This window comes from Echinops telfairi, unplaced genomic scaffold, assembly GCF_000313985.2.
Source record: "Echinops telfairi isolate 266 unplaced genomic scaffold, ASM31398v2 ScPeMD7_7469;HRSCAF=8507_1, whole genome shotgun sequence".
NCBI lineage: Eukaryota > Metazoa > Chordata > Mammalia > Afrosoricida > Tenrecidae > Echinops > Echinops telfairi.
In genome coordinates, this window is record NW_022111373.1 from 142,810,614 (window position 1) to 142,823,691 (window position 13,078).

Consider the following 13,078-nt stretch of genomic DNA (forward strand, 5'->3'; position numbering starts at 1 on the left):
GAAATAATTTTATGGATGGGGGGGTCACCACAACATGAGGAACTGTATGAAAGGGTCGCGGTACTGGGAAGGTGGAGAACCACTGCTCTACAGGGTCTCTGTGAGTTGGAAGTAACTCGGTGACTGCGGGTTTGGGTTTGTTAATCAAATATATTTCTCTGTTAGTGACAGGCCATTAAATTGATTTGTGCACAAATACATTTTAAAAACAGACCAAAAAAACCCCTCACATATTTCAAGCCAATTCTGTCTCACAGTGACCCTATAGAACAGGGTAGAACTGCCCCTGTGGGTTTCCAAGGCTGTCAATCTTTATGAGACGAGAAAGCCTCATCTTTGTCTCTCAGAGTGACTGGTGGTTTCGAACTGCTGACTTTGCAGATAGCAGCTCATGTGTAACCCACTCCAGCACTGGGGCTCCTGCAGGTACATTCGCAGGCAGATACTATGGCCTGCGGGCTTTATTTCAGGAGATAAGAGGGCAGGATGGACTCTCTGTTCTGGAAGGTGGGGGCAGGAGCATTGAGCTTGATGGGCTGGAAAACTGACAGCAGCCCCTCATCTCCTGGCCGCCAGCGGGCAGAGAGGGTGAAATGACTCTGTGGAGGGCAGCACAGTGGTTGCTCTGGAAGCTGATGCCCAGATGGCAGCACGGGGCTCCTGGCCTCCAATTCTCTAACTCCAGGAAACCAGGAGGGAGGGGTATCTGTTAGCTGCCGGATGCCTGGGTCGCCTGCCAGAAACAGATGCTACTTTCTTGTTACCTAATTATGAAGAGATGAGTCTGTCTATCAAGTCTATTTTTTCAAAGCATGGAAAAGTTGCCTTTGGGGAAAGTTACCAGAGCCAGAATATACACGTTCAAAAACCATTACACAGGTTTCTGCAGTAATAATAAGAATAAGAAGCAGCAGAAACTGATGCTACATTTCTCCCTCCCCTGGCCAGTGCAGCCACCCTCACCTGTCCCAGGATGTGGTGGTGGTGGTGGTAGATGGCCCTGGGGAGGCCACATGCATTTCCCTGAGGCTTTCCAGGCTGGGACCTTCCAAAGGCAGACAGGCCCGCCTGCTTCGGAGGCATCTTTAGGTAGCTTCAAACTGCTAGCCTTTTGGCCAGTGGTAGCAAGAAGAGGGGGGATGAGGTCTGTTCTGAACCCTGACTTTCCCTGGAGGCAGGCTGTCTGCAAAGACTATCCCCTTGTCGTGGAGAAGTTCCAGCACCTGCGACCCATCTAACGTGACAATTGACGAGAGGCTCTGGACTCTGTTTGATGTCAGCTCCGGGCATCACCTGCGCCTGGTGGATTAGCCCCGAGGAGCTGTACCAGCTGGGCTTGAGGAGCGGGGCATCGCCCATTTTCTGTAATTGCTTCCAGGGTTTCCAACGTGGTCATTATATGTGGAGCGCTGGGCTCGGCCTGTTCCTTCATTGTCTCTCCCGGGGAAGAGGGCGGCGGTGCAGGTCATGTGCCAAAGGCACAGGACACTTTGTACCCAAGTACATGGCGAGAGAGATCTACGAGGGGCCTTCAAGAAGTTCCAGAAGAAGTGGGACGAAAAGATGATGGGATTTTCTCACGGAGTTCTTAAAAACCCCTTCTCGACCAGAGGTTAACATTTTTCTCCATCTTTTTCTTTCTTTCTTTCTCTTCTTCAAAAGGGTTTTGGAAAATTCATCTCTCGGTGGAATTTTTTTAAAGTTTATTTCTAAGCAGGGCAGGGGGCAGCGCAAAAGAAGACCCTCCGCCAGATGATGGTCTCAGTGGCAGCAAGGATGGGCTCGGGCATGGGGACAAGTGTGAGGGTGGCCCAGAACCAGACAGCCTTCCATTCTGTTGTGCATAAGGTTGCTGTTTTAGTCTGGGTACTTTAGAGAAGCAAATCCACAGAAATGCATATGTATTAGAGAGTTTTATACAAAGGGTAAGTGCACATCAAGAAAACATCCCAACCCAGTGCTGCCCAAGCCCACAAGTCCAACATTAGCCCATACGTCTGACACCAATCCACAAAGTCCTCCTCTGTCTCACAAAGTAAATGCAATCATGCCGACTTCAGGAGGGGAGCCGAATCAGTGAACGTGTAAGCATCTCAGCGCTGGCAGGGGTTCCACACAGCTGCTCCAGCACCCAGGGCAGCATTGGGGTAGGTCCATGTGGCTTCTCCTCAGGGATGTCTCACAGGAAGTGAGCCTTGCCAGCTGAAGCAGGGAACTGTTAAGGCAGCTGCACCCTGGTCGGACCATCACAAAGCAAGAGACCCGAGAACTCGAAAGGTGAGGCTTACCAAGCCATTTATCCCTCCAGCCTTCAATTAACTGCACATGTTTATCGGCCAGGTTGGTACAATAAAGTTTAACTATATCAGTTGCTATGGGTCGGAACCAACTCGATGGCATCTAACAACAACAACAACAACAACAACAAGCAGGGCAATGCCAGAGACTAGAACGTTCAGAAATTGTTTGGATTGGATAACGATCAAGAATCGGATCTATGTCCAATATGGGACAAGATGGGCTTTTGGTCATCTTGGGGGTGGGGAGACAATTAAATAGTCATTTGGAGAAGGGTAAGATTGAACCCCTCTGAACATTGCCTGATTGAATTGTAGGATACGTGAATTATAGGCCAATAAAACTGGTTTTCTTGTTTGTTTCTTTTTAAGATTGAACTCTTATCTTGTCCTTCTATATCACAATAAACTCCCAAGGACCGGAGAGTTAAAGATGAAAAGGAAATATGTAAATCCTCAAGGAAAGCGGGGAGGGAAGCTAACACTGTGCGGGAGCAGGGGAAAGTCCTGTTTCCTGGGGTGGACAGCCCACAGGCGGCATGGCATGTAAGACCTCGCCACCTTCTGTCACTGAAAAGGAAGTAAACCAGATCTCCCATGGGAAAAGTAAACGTCCTACAAAGAAAACCAAAGACAGATGACCCGTGGAGGAAGAGAAGTCTCTACACTTACATCCTTTATAAGGATCTCCTCAATATCAGGATGCCCCCCTGAGGGCTTGGGTTTCCAGCCGGAGGGAGAAAGATGAGGCTTCCTTCTCCCGTAAAGATCTACAACCTTGGAAGTCTGCAGGGGCACTTAAATTCTTTTCTACAATATACAGCCTTAAAAATTTTTTTAATAAATCATTTTATTGGGGACTCTTAAAGCTCTAATAACAATCCATACACCAATTACATCAACCACGTTTGTACATATGTTGCCATCATTATTTTCAAAACATTTTCTTTCTACTTGAGCCCTTGGTATCAGCATCTTTTTTCCCTCCCTGCCCAACCCTTGGTAAATGTGTTAGGTGGGGTTCTTTAGAGAAATGAAACCAGGATACTTATGATTTTATGTATATAATATGTTAATATATATACACATACATATACATATGGCTAGGTTTATACAGTGAGAAGGAATATAACAGCTAATTAGTCCACACAGCAGTACAGAGGGTTCAGTTCAACTCCCTCCCATGGACCCATTAATATATTGGAAGTCCTTCAACTCACATGGGCCTCGGGGTCCAAAGTCAAGGAAGCAGACAGCAGAGTCCTCCCTGGGGTCAGGCCAGCAGAGTCTGCCCACAGGCAGCAAGCAGCAGGGTGGGTCACCAACAGGCAGTAGCTGGGGAGCTTAGTGAAGCAGGCCCGGATGGGCTACCGAATGCAAGCAATGCAAGGTGACAGAACCCACCAGCCACAAGCTCAAGTGATGTATGCACCCACAGTGTGGCAAAGCAGGTTTCGAAGGAGCCTCAAATTCTAGTGACACGATTCATGGATTGGCCTGGCCCACAGGTAGTGTAGCCCACAGGTTGAGGAAGAGAACTAGCTACATCAGCAGCACGCATGCTTCAGCATGCTCCGATCACCAGAGAGCGAGAGAGGGGGGGGCGGGCCTTGCAGAGCCTTTTATCTCTTTGCCGTCCAATCAAACTGCGACCTCATTAATCCTACATGTTCCTATTGGCCAGTTTAGCACAATCAACCTACCTATCACAGTAAATTATAAATTATTATTTTCATATCTTATGCCATCCACTGTCCCCCTTCTCCCATGTTAATAGAGTCCTTTTTTTGTTTTAAATAAATCATTTTATTGGGGGCTCCTACAACTCTTATCACAATCCATCCCTCCATCTATTGTGTCAAGCACATTTGTACATTTGTTGCCATCATCCTTCTCAAAACATTTTCTGTCTGCTTGAGCCCCGTGAAGAGTCTTAATGAGCTGGGATGGACTCAGTGGCAGTGGGTTTGGTTTCAGGGTTGTGTTGGGCAGATCTGGGGCATAAGAGCACTTCAACGTGTGGGAAAGCAAGGGTGTGACTTTGAGGACGAAGGTGAGCCTGACCCAAGCCATGGTCTTTTCAACCGCTCCATATGCATGTGCAAGCGGGCCAAAGACCCAGGAAGACGCTGCAGGATGGATGCCTGCGAAGTTGGTGCCGCGTGTGGCCCGAGGAACCAATACATCTGTCTCGGAAGCCGTACAGCTATGGTGCTCCTTGGAAGTGACACTTCCTCACAAGGACTTGGGACCTGTTCTCAGGAGGGACTAGTCCTGGAAAAGGGCGTCAGAAAGTCAGAGCCAAAGAGCAAGTCCCAGAGAAGATGGATGGACACCAGAGCTGCAACAATGGGCTCAAGCTTAGTAACGCTTGTCAGGATGGTGCAGGACCGGCTGTGTTCCTTTCTCCTGGGGCCAGGGGCTGTCGACGTGCATTCTGTCCACACGGGCCCACAGCGACCCCCTGACAGCAGCAGAAACACGGCACCTGCCTCGCACCTGTGGGTAGGTTGGAGCCCATTGTTGCAGCCACGGTGTCAGTCCATCTTGTTGGGGGACTTCCTCTCTTTGACTTTTTCACCCCTCTGCTTTACCAAGCATGATGTCCTTCTCCAGGTCTCTCCTGAAAATGTGTCCAAAGTCTACGAGCTGCAGTTACCCCATCCTCGCTTCCAAGGGGCATTCCGGGTGTACTTCCCTTAGGAGATTTGTCTGGGGTTTTGCAGTTCATGGTAATATATATATATATATATATGAAGGTGACCACACGTCCAGCTTTTAGCGGGACAGTCCCGAATTTTAACAAATTTTCCCGCGCCCCGCAGCATTTTTAAAAAGTCTCGATTTTTGGAAAGAATGCATGACAAGCTAGGGTATACGGTTTTCGGCTGCCATGTGGCTATTTCACCAGGATATAAGTTTTATCAATGGTGTCCTGCTTTACCAATGTCAAAATTTGGTCATATATATATATATATATTTTTAAACAAGCACCATCATCATTGTAATACCTGGATTCTTCTTAGGTCTCCCTTATTCGGTGTCCAACTGTCACATGCCCATGAGGTGACTGAAAATACCTATGGCTCAGGTCAGGCCCACCTTGGACCACGATGTGACCTCTTTGCTCTTTGACAGCTCAAAGAGGTCTGTGCAGCAGATTTGCCCAGTGCAACATGTCCTTTGATTTCTTGACCAGCTGCTTTGATGAGTATTGGCTATGGACCCAAGCAGGATGAAATCCTCAATGGCTTCAACGTTTTCTCCATTTCTCATGATGGCGACGATTGGGTCAGGTGGGAGGATTTTTGTTTTCCTGGCATTGAGGCGTAATCCAAGTGCCTCAAGTCTTTGCACCTTTCCACAAGCAAGGCTGTGTTACCTGGGTATCACAGGCTGTTAATAAGCTTCTCTTCGATCCGGATGCCACGTTCTTCAAGCCACAGGCCCTACAGTTAGAAGCCAAGCACTTAACCGCTCTACCACCAGGCCTCCTCTAGCTGGATACTGGTTACACTCGCTTGCGTGTATGTGTGTGTGCATGGAAGCACTTGACACTGGGGCCGGGAGCTACCCTGTGCATCACAGGCTATTTCTGGCAGCTACTAGAAGACACTGGATGATGTCCACCCTCCCACATCCCCTACCCTCCCTTTGCACTCGGCCTCAGGGTTGAAGGAAGGCTTATGCGCAGCCTGTGCTGGCATGGACAACAGAACCTTGCTGGATGAATGGAGGAGGACTCGAAGCACTGACTGACGAAGATCCAAGACTGTAGCCTTCTGGACCGATGACAACTCCACTCGGATGAAAACAAATCCTCACAAACGGATTCCAAGGCAGGGAGTTGGGGTTTGTCTTTCCTTCTAAAGCTTCGAACCGACCAAGTGGTGGTTTCGTGACTTTGCGTGAATGCTGACTCACAGTGTCTCCATGGGACAGTTACTAAGCGGTCACTCTTCCCGCCCCATCCCCAACAGTGTCATTGGCATGTCATTCACATGTCATACGATTGAATAGCTCAATCCCATCAAGAAGAGCTCTGCAGTCATCACCACCATCAGTTTCAGATCATTTTCTTCATTCTTGTGAGACAGAGCAGCACTAGCCACTGTAAGGCCATCTTGTTGACCGCTGAATGAATGACCTGCCTCCTTCCCCCTCCCATCTCAGAAAGTCCCACTAATGATTGATTTTAGCATGTACTCTCATGTTCTCGAGATCAGAACATTGTAATTAATAATATCGTTCCTTCTGATGTTGTAACCAGGGTATTGCTACTTTGATCTCATTAACCAGGTTGTTATAATCAAGGCTGTACCCTTTCACGCTCCCTAACTCTAAAGAATAGTAACGTTAATTTTGCTTTGTGCTTCTGTCCACGCTTGCTTAAGTCCTAGACAAATGATAAATGAGTTTTTGGCCTCTAAAGATGGGCTGAAATGTCCACTCGGAACTGCAATCAAAGAATCGCTTTTCGATTCTGACAGTCCACTTATAACCCACTAAAGTCTCCTCTAAGTTATCAAGACATGCTGGTGGCTGTCACCTGTTTGAACCCGCAATCCTTGTGCTCACCGTGATTCATTCTTGGTGTCGGTGGGTGCCATCGAGTGGGTGCCATCGAGTGGGCGCTGGCCCACATCGACCCTGTGCACAGCAGAACCAAGCACGGCACGGTCCTGTACCGCTGTCCTCACAATTGTTCCCGCGCCCGAGCTCATTGATGCAGCCTGTGTCTTCATTATTAGCTCCCCACTTCCCCCCAGCCTCCCCTGCCAGGCCCCCAAGGAGCCATTCATCCAGTTACTGACTCTATAGCAGGGGTTCTCAACCTGTGGGGGTCGAACGACCCTTTCACAGGGGTCGCCCAAGACCATTGGAAAACACATACCACATATACTCAAGTATAAGCCGACCCGAATATCAGCCAAGGCACCTGATTTTACCACAAAACCTGCATTAAAAATGTGCTGAACAACTCAGCTTACACACGAGTATATACAGTATTTTTGATGGTCTTAGGAACCAAGACGCCACTCCTCTATCCGTCTCCAGGCGGTCCGCCCACAGGCAGATGTGCTGATCTGTGAGAAAGAAGCCAGCTCCACCTTCGCACTGACTTTAGCTTTTTATGCATCCTGTCGCAAAATGTTGCAATGTAGTTTACTGTTGTTATATTTAAGACTGTTACCCATGCTATACCATGCTTCAAGACAAAATTTCATTTATTTGTAATTAGAAATAAATATTCACAATATATAATTACATATTGGTTTTGTGATTCATCACTATGCTTTAATTATGTTCAATTTGTAACAATGAAAATACATCCTGCATATCAGATATTTACATGATGAGTCATAACAGTAGCAAAATTACATTTATAGTTAAAGTTTATTGTGCCAACCTGGCCGATAAACACATGTGGGATTAATTAAAGGGCTGAGAGATACATGACTCATTGAACCTCACCTTTCTAATTCTCTGGTCTCTTGCTTTCTAATGGTTGGACCAAGGTGCAGCTGCCTTAGCCAGTTCCCTGCTTCAGCTGGCAAGGCTCACTTCCTGCGAGATATCCCTGAGGAGAAGCCGCATGGACCTACCCCGATGCAGCCCTGGGTTCTGGAGCAGCCGTGTGGAGACCCCTGCCAGCGCTGAGATGCTTACACGCTCACTGACTCAGCTTTCCTCCTGCAGTAGGCATCATTGCATGTGTTTTGTAAGATGGAGGAGGACTTTGTGGATTGGTGTCAGACATACGGGCCAATGTTGGACTTGTGGGCTTGGGCAGCACTGGGTTGGGATGTTTTCTTGATGCGCATATGAGTTTCTGTGGATTTGTTTCTCTAATGTCCCCAGACTAACACATGAAGTAGCAAGGAAAAAAACTTTATGGTTGGGGGGTCACCACAACACGAGGAACTGTATTAAAGGGTCGTGGAAGTAGGAAGGCTGAGAACCACTGCTCTATAGATTTACCTATCGTGGACTTCATATACAGGAAAACACTAAGAAAACAAAACAACTGGCAACAATCTCACAGTCAAACAGCTGTAAGCATCCATCGAAAAGGCAGCACTGTAGTAGGATACACAATCAACAAGCAGAAGGCAGTCAGAGGCCTCTATACATTGGTTCTCCTGTGGGTTTGAACTCCGAAAGAAACATCGGGAAAGCAATACCATTTGCACTATTTCAAGAGTTTCTGCTTTCTCTCTGATTAGGCTGAAACTCTTTATGGAAGCCAACTTCTTCCTCGTCTTTCTCCCGAGAAGCTGGGGGTGGTGGGATGGGGGGGGGCCTTGGGGGTCCACAACAACCCACCCACCTTCTGATTAGCAGCCAAGCCCTCAGCCACTGTGTAACTGGGCTCCTCATAAAACCCCTGAGTCATAGTTGGGTGCTGTCAAGTCAGTTAGAATCTGACTCTCCGAGGCCCCGCGTGTCAAGCACCGCTGGGTCCTGAGCCTGCCTCACAAGTGGTGTCTGATAATCCCCTAGCCCATCTCATAAGACACCTGGGAAACTCTGGTTCCGTCTCTGTGTGAAGAAGGCTTAAAGGAAAGGAGCATTTTAAGAGCAGACGGGCTGTAAGGCCATTCTTGATATCTAGCATCATATTAACATTTCCCTCCGAAACCAGGGGGGGCTTTCAGGGTTTGGGGAACTGAGCGAGGGGTCTTGCCCAATGTCTGCCTTAGTGTCCTGTCATGCATGTGCCTGCCACTCAAATCCCAAGCCAATAGGAGCTGCCTGCTGGCACCCCAGTCTCGCTAGCAAATAGCTGAGGGAAAAGCAGCTTAGCTCCCAGGAGAATGTTATAGGCAGAAGGAAAAAGATTTCGATTCTAGGTAAATACCTTCCATGCGGCTTGACTTTGAAAGTTCAGTTACATAAATGGCAGTTCTGCATTTAATCAGAAGAGCGATTTCCAAAAGCAACCAACTTTCTTTTCAGACACTCCGCTTCCGAGTCTGGAAGGCTCCCCGCCTGGGGGCTCCATACCCGCAGGACTCAGAGGGTCTCTAAGGAGCAGCCCCACCTGGGTGCCCCTTCCATCCTCAGAGGAGAGGGAGGGAGAGTGTGTGGTGGATTAGTCTAGCGTCAGGAGGCATGTCCTTTATTCTTGAAACCCTCAAGACAGCCTGAAAGGTGAAAGTTAGTGCCCTTTGCGATTGTGAACTGCACCTCAATGAGCATTGGTGCACTGATGTCTGGTTGTGGTCTGTTTCTTACCTCGTCTGGGTATATGCCCAGTAGGGGGATTGCTGGGTCGTATGGTAGCTCGATTTCCATTTGCTGTAGGTATTGATTGGCAAATCGATTTCCACAATGGCTACACATACCTACAGGTCCACCAGCAGTGGATGAGAGTTCCTCTCTCACCACATCCCCTTCAGCACTTGCTGCTTTCTGATTTTTTGAATTGGGCTATCTTTGAGGGTGTTAGGTGGCGTCTCATAGTTGGTTTGATTGGCATTTCCCTTATTTAGAATGATTCAGACATTTTCTCATATGTTTATTGGCCATTTGGATTTCTTCTGTTCGGGTCCTTTGCCCATCTCCTCAGTGGGCTATTGGTTTTTTTCTTTTTTCTTAATGTAGGCTACAGAGTACTGTAGATTTTAGTAATAAGGACATTGTCTGATGGCTAAAGATGTTTTCCCAGTCTGTGGGCTCCCTGATTACTCTCTTGGTGAATTCTTTCAGTGTACACAGGTGTTTTATCTTCGGTATATCCCACTTGTCAATTTGTGCTTCCTCTGTGCTTGTGTCTGTCTCTATTTCTGATGGCCAATGTATTCTCCCCAGTGCCAAGATTCTTAGGTTTGTCCCAATTCCTTCATTAATGGCCTTGATAGTTTGGGGTTTTACCTCGAGCTCTGTGATCCACTTTGAGTTTATTCTTGTGCACTGAGTGAGGTAAGGGTCTTGCTTCAATTTTCTGCAGGTAGATATCCATTTTTTCCAGCACCATTTATTGAAGAGGGCATCTGTTTCCTATTTGATATTTTTGGGGCCCTTATCAAAGATCAGTCGTCTGTATGGTGATGATTTCATTTTGGGGTTTTCAGTTCTTTTCCATTGGTCTAAATAGCTGTCATTATACGAGTATCATGCTCTTTTGACCACTGTGGCTGTATAATAGGTGCTAAAGTCAGGTAGAGCAAGCCCTCCCACTTTGTCCTTCTTCTTGAGGAGTTCTCTGCTAATTCTGGACTTCTACCCTTGCCATATGAAATTGGTAACTGGTTTTTCCATTTCTTTGAAGAAGGATGTTGGTATTTGTATGGGGACAGTGCTAAACTTATATAGTGCCTTGAGGAGGTCTGACATCCTTACTATATTAAGTCTTTCTATCCACAAGCCTGGGATATTCTTCCATTTGTGGAGGTCGCTCTTGGTTTCTTGTAATAGTGTTCTGTAGTTTTCCTCGTACAAATCTTTTGGGTTTTTGTTGTTGTTGTTAGCTGTATCCCTAGATATTTCAATTTGTGCTCGGCTGTTGTGAAGGGTACTACCTTTTTGATCTCCTCTTCCATGATCTCGTCTGATATACATGTAGCAGTCCAATAGTGTTCTGTTTGTTGATCTTGTATCCTGCCACTGTGCCATATTCCTCTATTACTTCCAGCACTCCTCTTGTGGAGCTTTTAGTGTTTTCCATATATAAAATCATATCATCTGCAAATATGATAGTTTCACCTCTTCTTTCCCCAGACAAATACCTTTGATGTCTTTTCTTTGCCTTATGCTGTTAGCCAGGACCTCCAGTGTGATGTTAAATAAAAGTTGGGACAAGGGGCATCCTTGTGTGTTCCCTTTGTCAGTGGGATTGTTTTTGTCTTTTCTCCACTGACTACCAGATTGGTGTTGGTTTTTCATATATAGCTTGTATTATACTGAGGAAATCTCCTTCCATTCTCATCTTTTTGAGCATCAGAAGCAGGAATGGGTGTTGGATGTTGTCAAATGCCTTTTTGTGCACCTATCGATATTATCATGTGATTCTTACCCTTTTTCGTGTCAATGTGGAGAATAATGCTGCATTAGTCTGGGTTGACTAGAGAAACAAATCCAGAGACACTCATATATGTGTGTAAAAGAGAACTTTATATCAAAGAGCAATTGTACATTAAGAAAACATCCCAGCCCAGTTCAGATCAAGTCCATAAGTCTGATGACATTCCATATGTCCATACTAGTTCATAAATTCCTCTTTAGATTCACGCAGCCATGCAATGATACTGAATGCAGGAAGATCACAGGCTACTGGGTGGAAAGTCTTGTGAATCCAGTGGCAGTGGAAGCATCTCAGTGCTGATGTGGGTCTCCATGTGGCTCCTCCAGCTCCAGGGCTCTGGCTCCATCAGTGTAGCTCCATGTGGCTTGTCAACAGGAATGTCTCTCAGAGAGTCAAAGCAGAGAGAGGAAGTGGAGAGAGTGTGTCTGGCTTCCAGTGAGCTATTTATCACTGTCATGCCTCCAAATGAGGTCATCAAGCTGCAACTTGATTGACAACCCTGATTTGAGTTGTTTCCAACTCTTTGACAGGCTAAACGCCACCCCTTCACTCAATATTCTTAAGTTGACACCAGATTATGTAACTACCACAAATGCTGTTGAACCATCCTTGCATCCCTGGAATGAATCCCACCTGGTCATGGTGAATTATTAGTTTTATATACTTTTGTATTCTATTGGCCAGTATTTTGTTAAGGATTTTTGCATCGATGGTTAGGGATGGTTGTCTGTAGTTCTCAATTCTTGTGGGATCCTTGCCCACGTTACGTATTAGTGTTATGCTAGCTTCATAGGAAGAGTTTGGGAGTTTGCCGTCTTTTTCTCTGCTCTGGAAGAGTGTGTGTGTGATTGGTGTCACTTCTTTCCTGAATGTTTGGTAGAATTTTCCTGTGAAGCCAGGTGGCCTGGGGAATTTTTTTATTAGTAATCGCTTGATAACCTTGTCTATTTCTTCTATTGCTATGGGTCTGTTGAGGTTCTCGGTGTCCATCTGGGCTAATCTAGGGAGGGATTCTTTTTCCAAGTATTTTTCCATGTCTTTCACATTGTGAATTCATTGGAGTACAGTCCTTCATAGAATGGTGTAATTAGCTTTTTTAGTTTCGTTAACATCTGTTGTAATGTCCTGTTCCATCCCTCACCCTGGCTATTGAAATTTGTTTCTTCCTTTCTTTGGTTAGGTTTTCTAACAGTCTATCAATTCTGTTAATCCTTTCAAAGAACCAGCTTTTAGCTGCATTGATTTTTTGGAGTTGTTTTCCTGTTTTCCCTCTCCTGTATCTCAACCCTGATGTTTATGGAGGTTTTGTGCCAGCATATCGAGATTGATGAACTTTTTGAGCATCCTGCCCTCGGGTTTTGCCCATGTCATGAGGTGTCTGACAAACTTGTTGTTTCTTAAAAACCAGTGTATTCCACGGTGGCACAGTCCTATTCTGAGTCACATGGAATGACAGCAGGCTCTTGGGAGGGAGACCAGGTAGCAGAAAGCGTGGTAGGACATGGAGGGGCATTCAGTAGCTCAGAAGGATCTGAGAACCACATTAGTAATTGTGGTGGTTACATAACCTGCTGTCAATTTGAGACTATTAAGAGTGAAGGGGGTGAGTTTAGCCTGTCAATCAGGTTGCAGCTGGATGACCTCATTTGGAGGTGCTAAGGAGATAAATAGCTCGCTGGAGGCAGGACACACACTCACTCCCTGTGAGACATTCCTGTTGACAAGACTCAGGGAGCTTAGCTGGAGGAGCCAC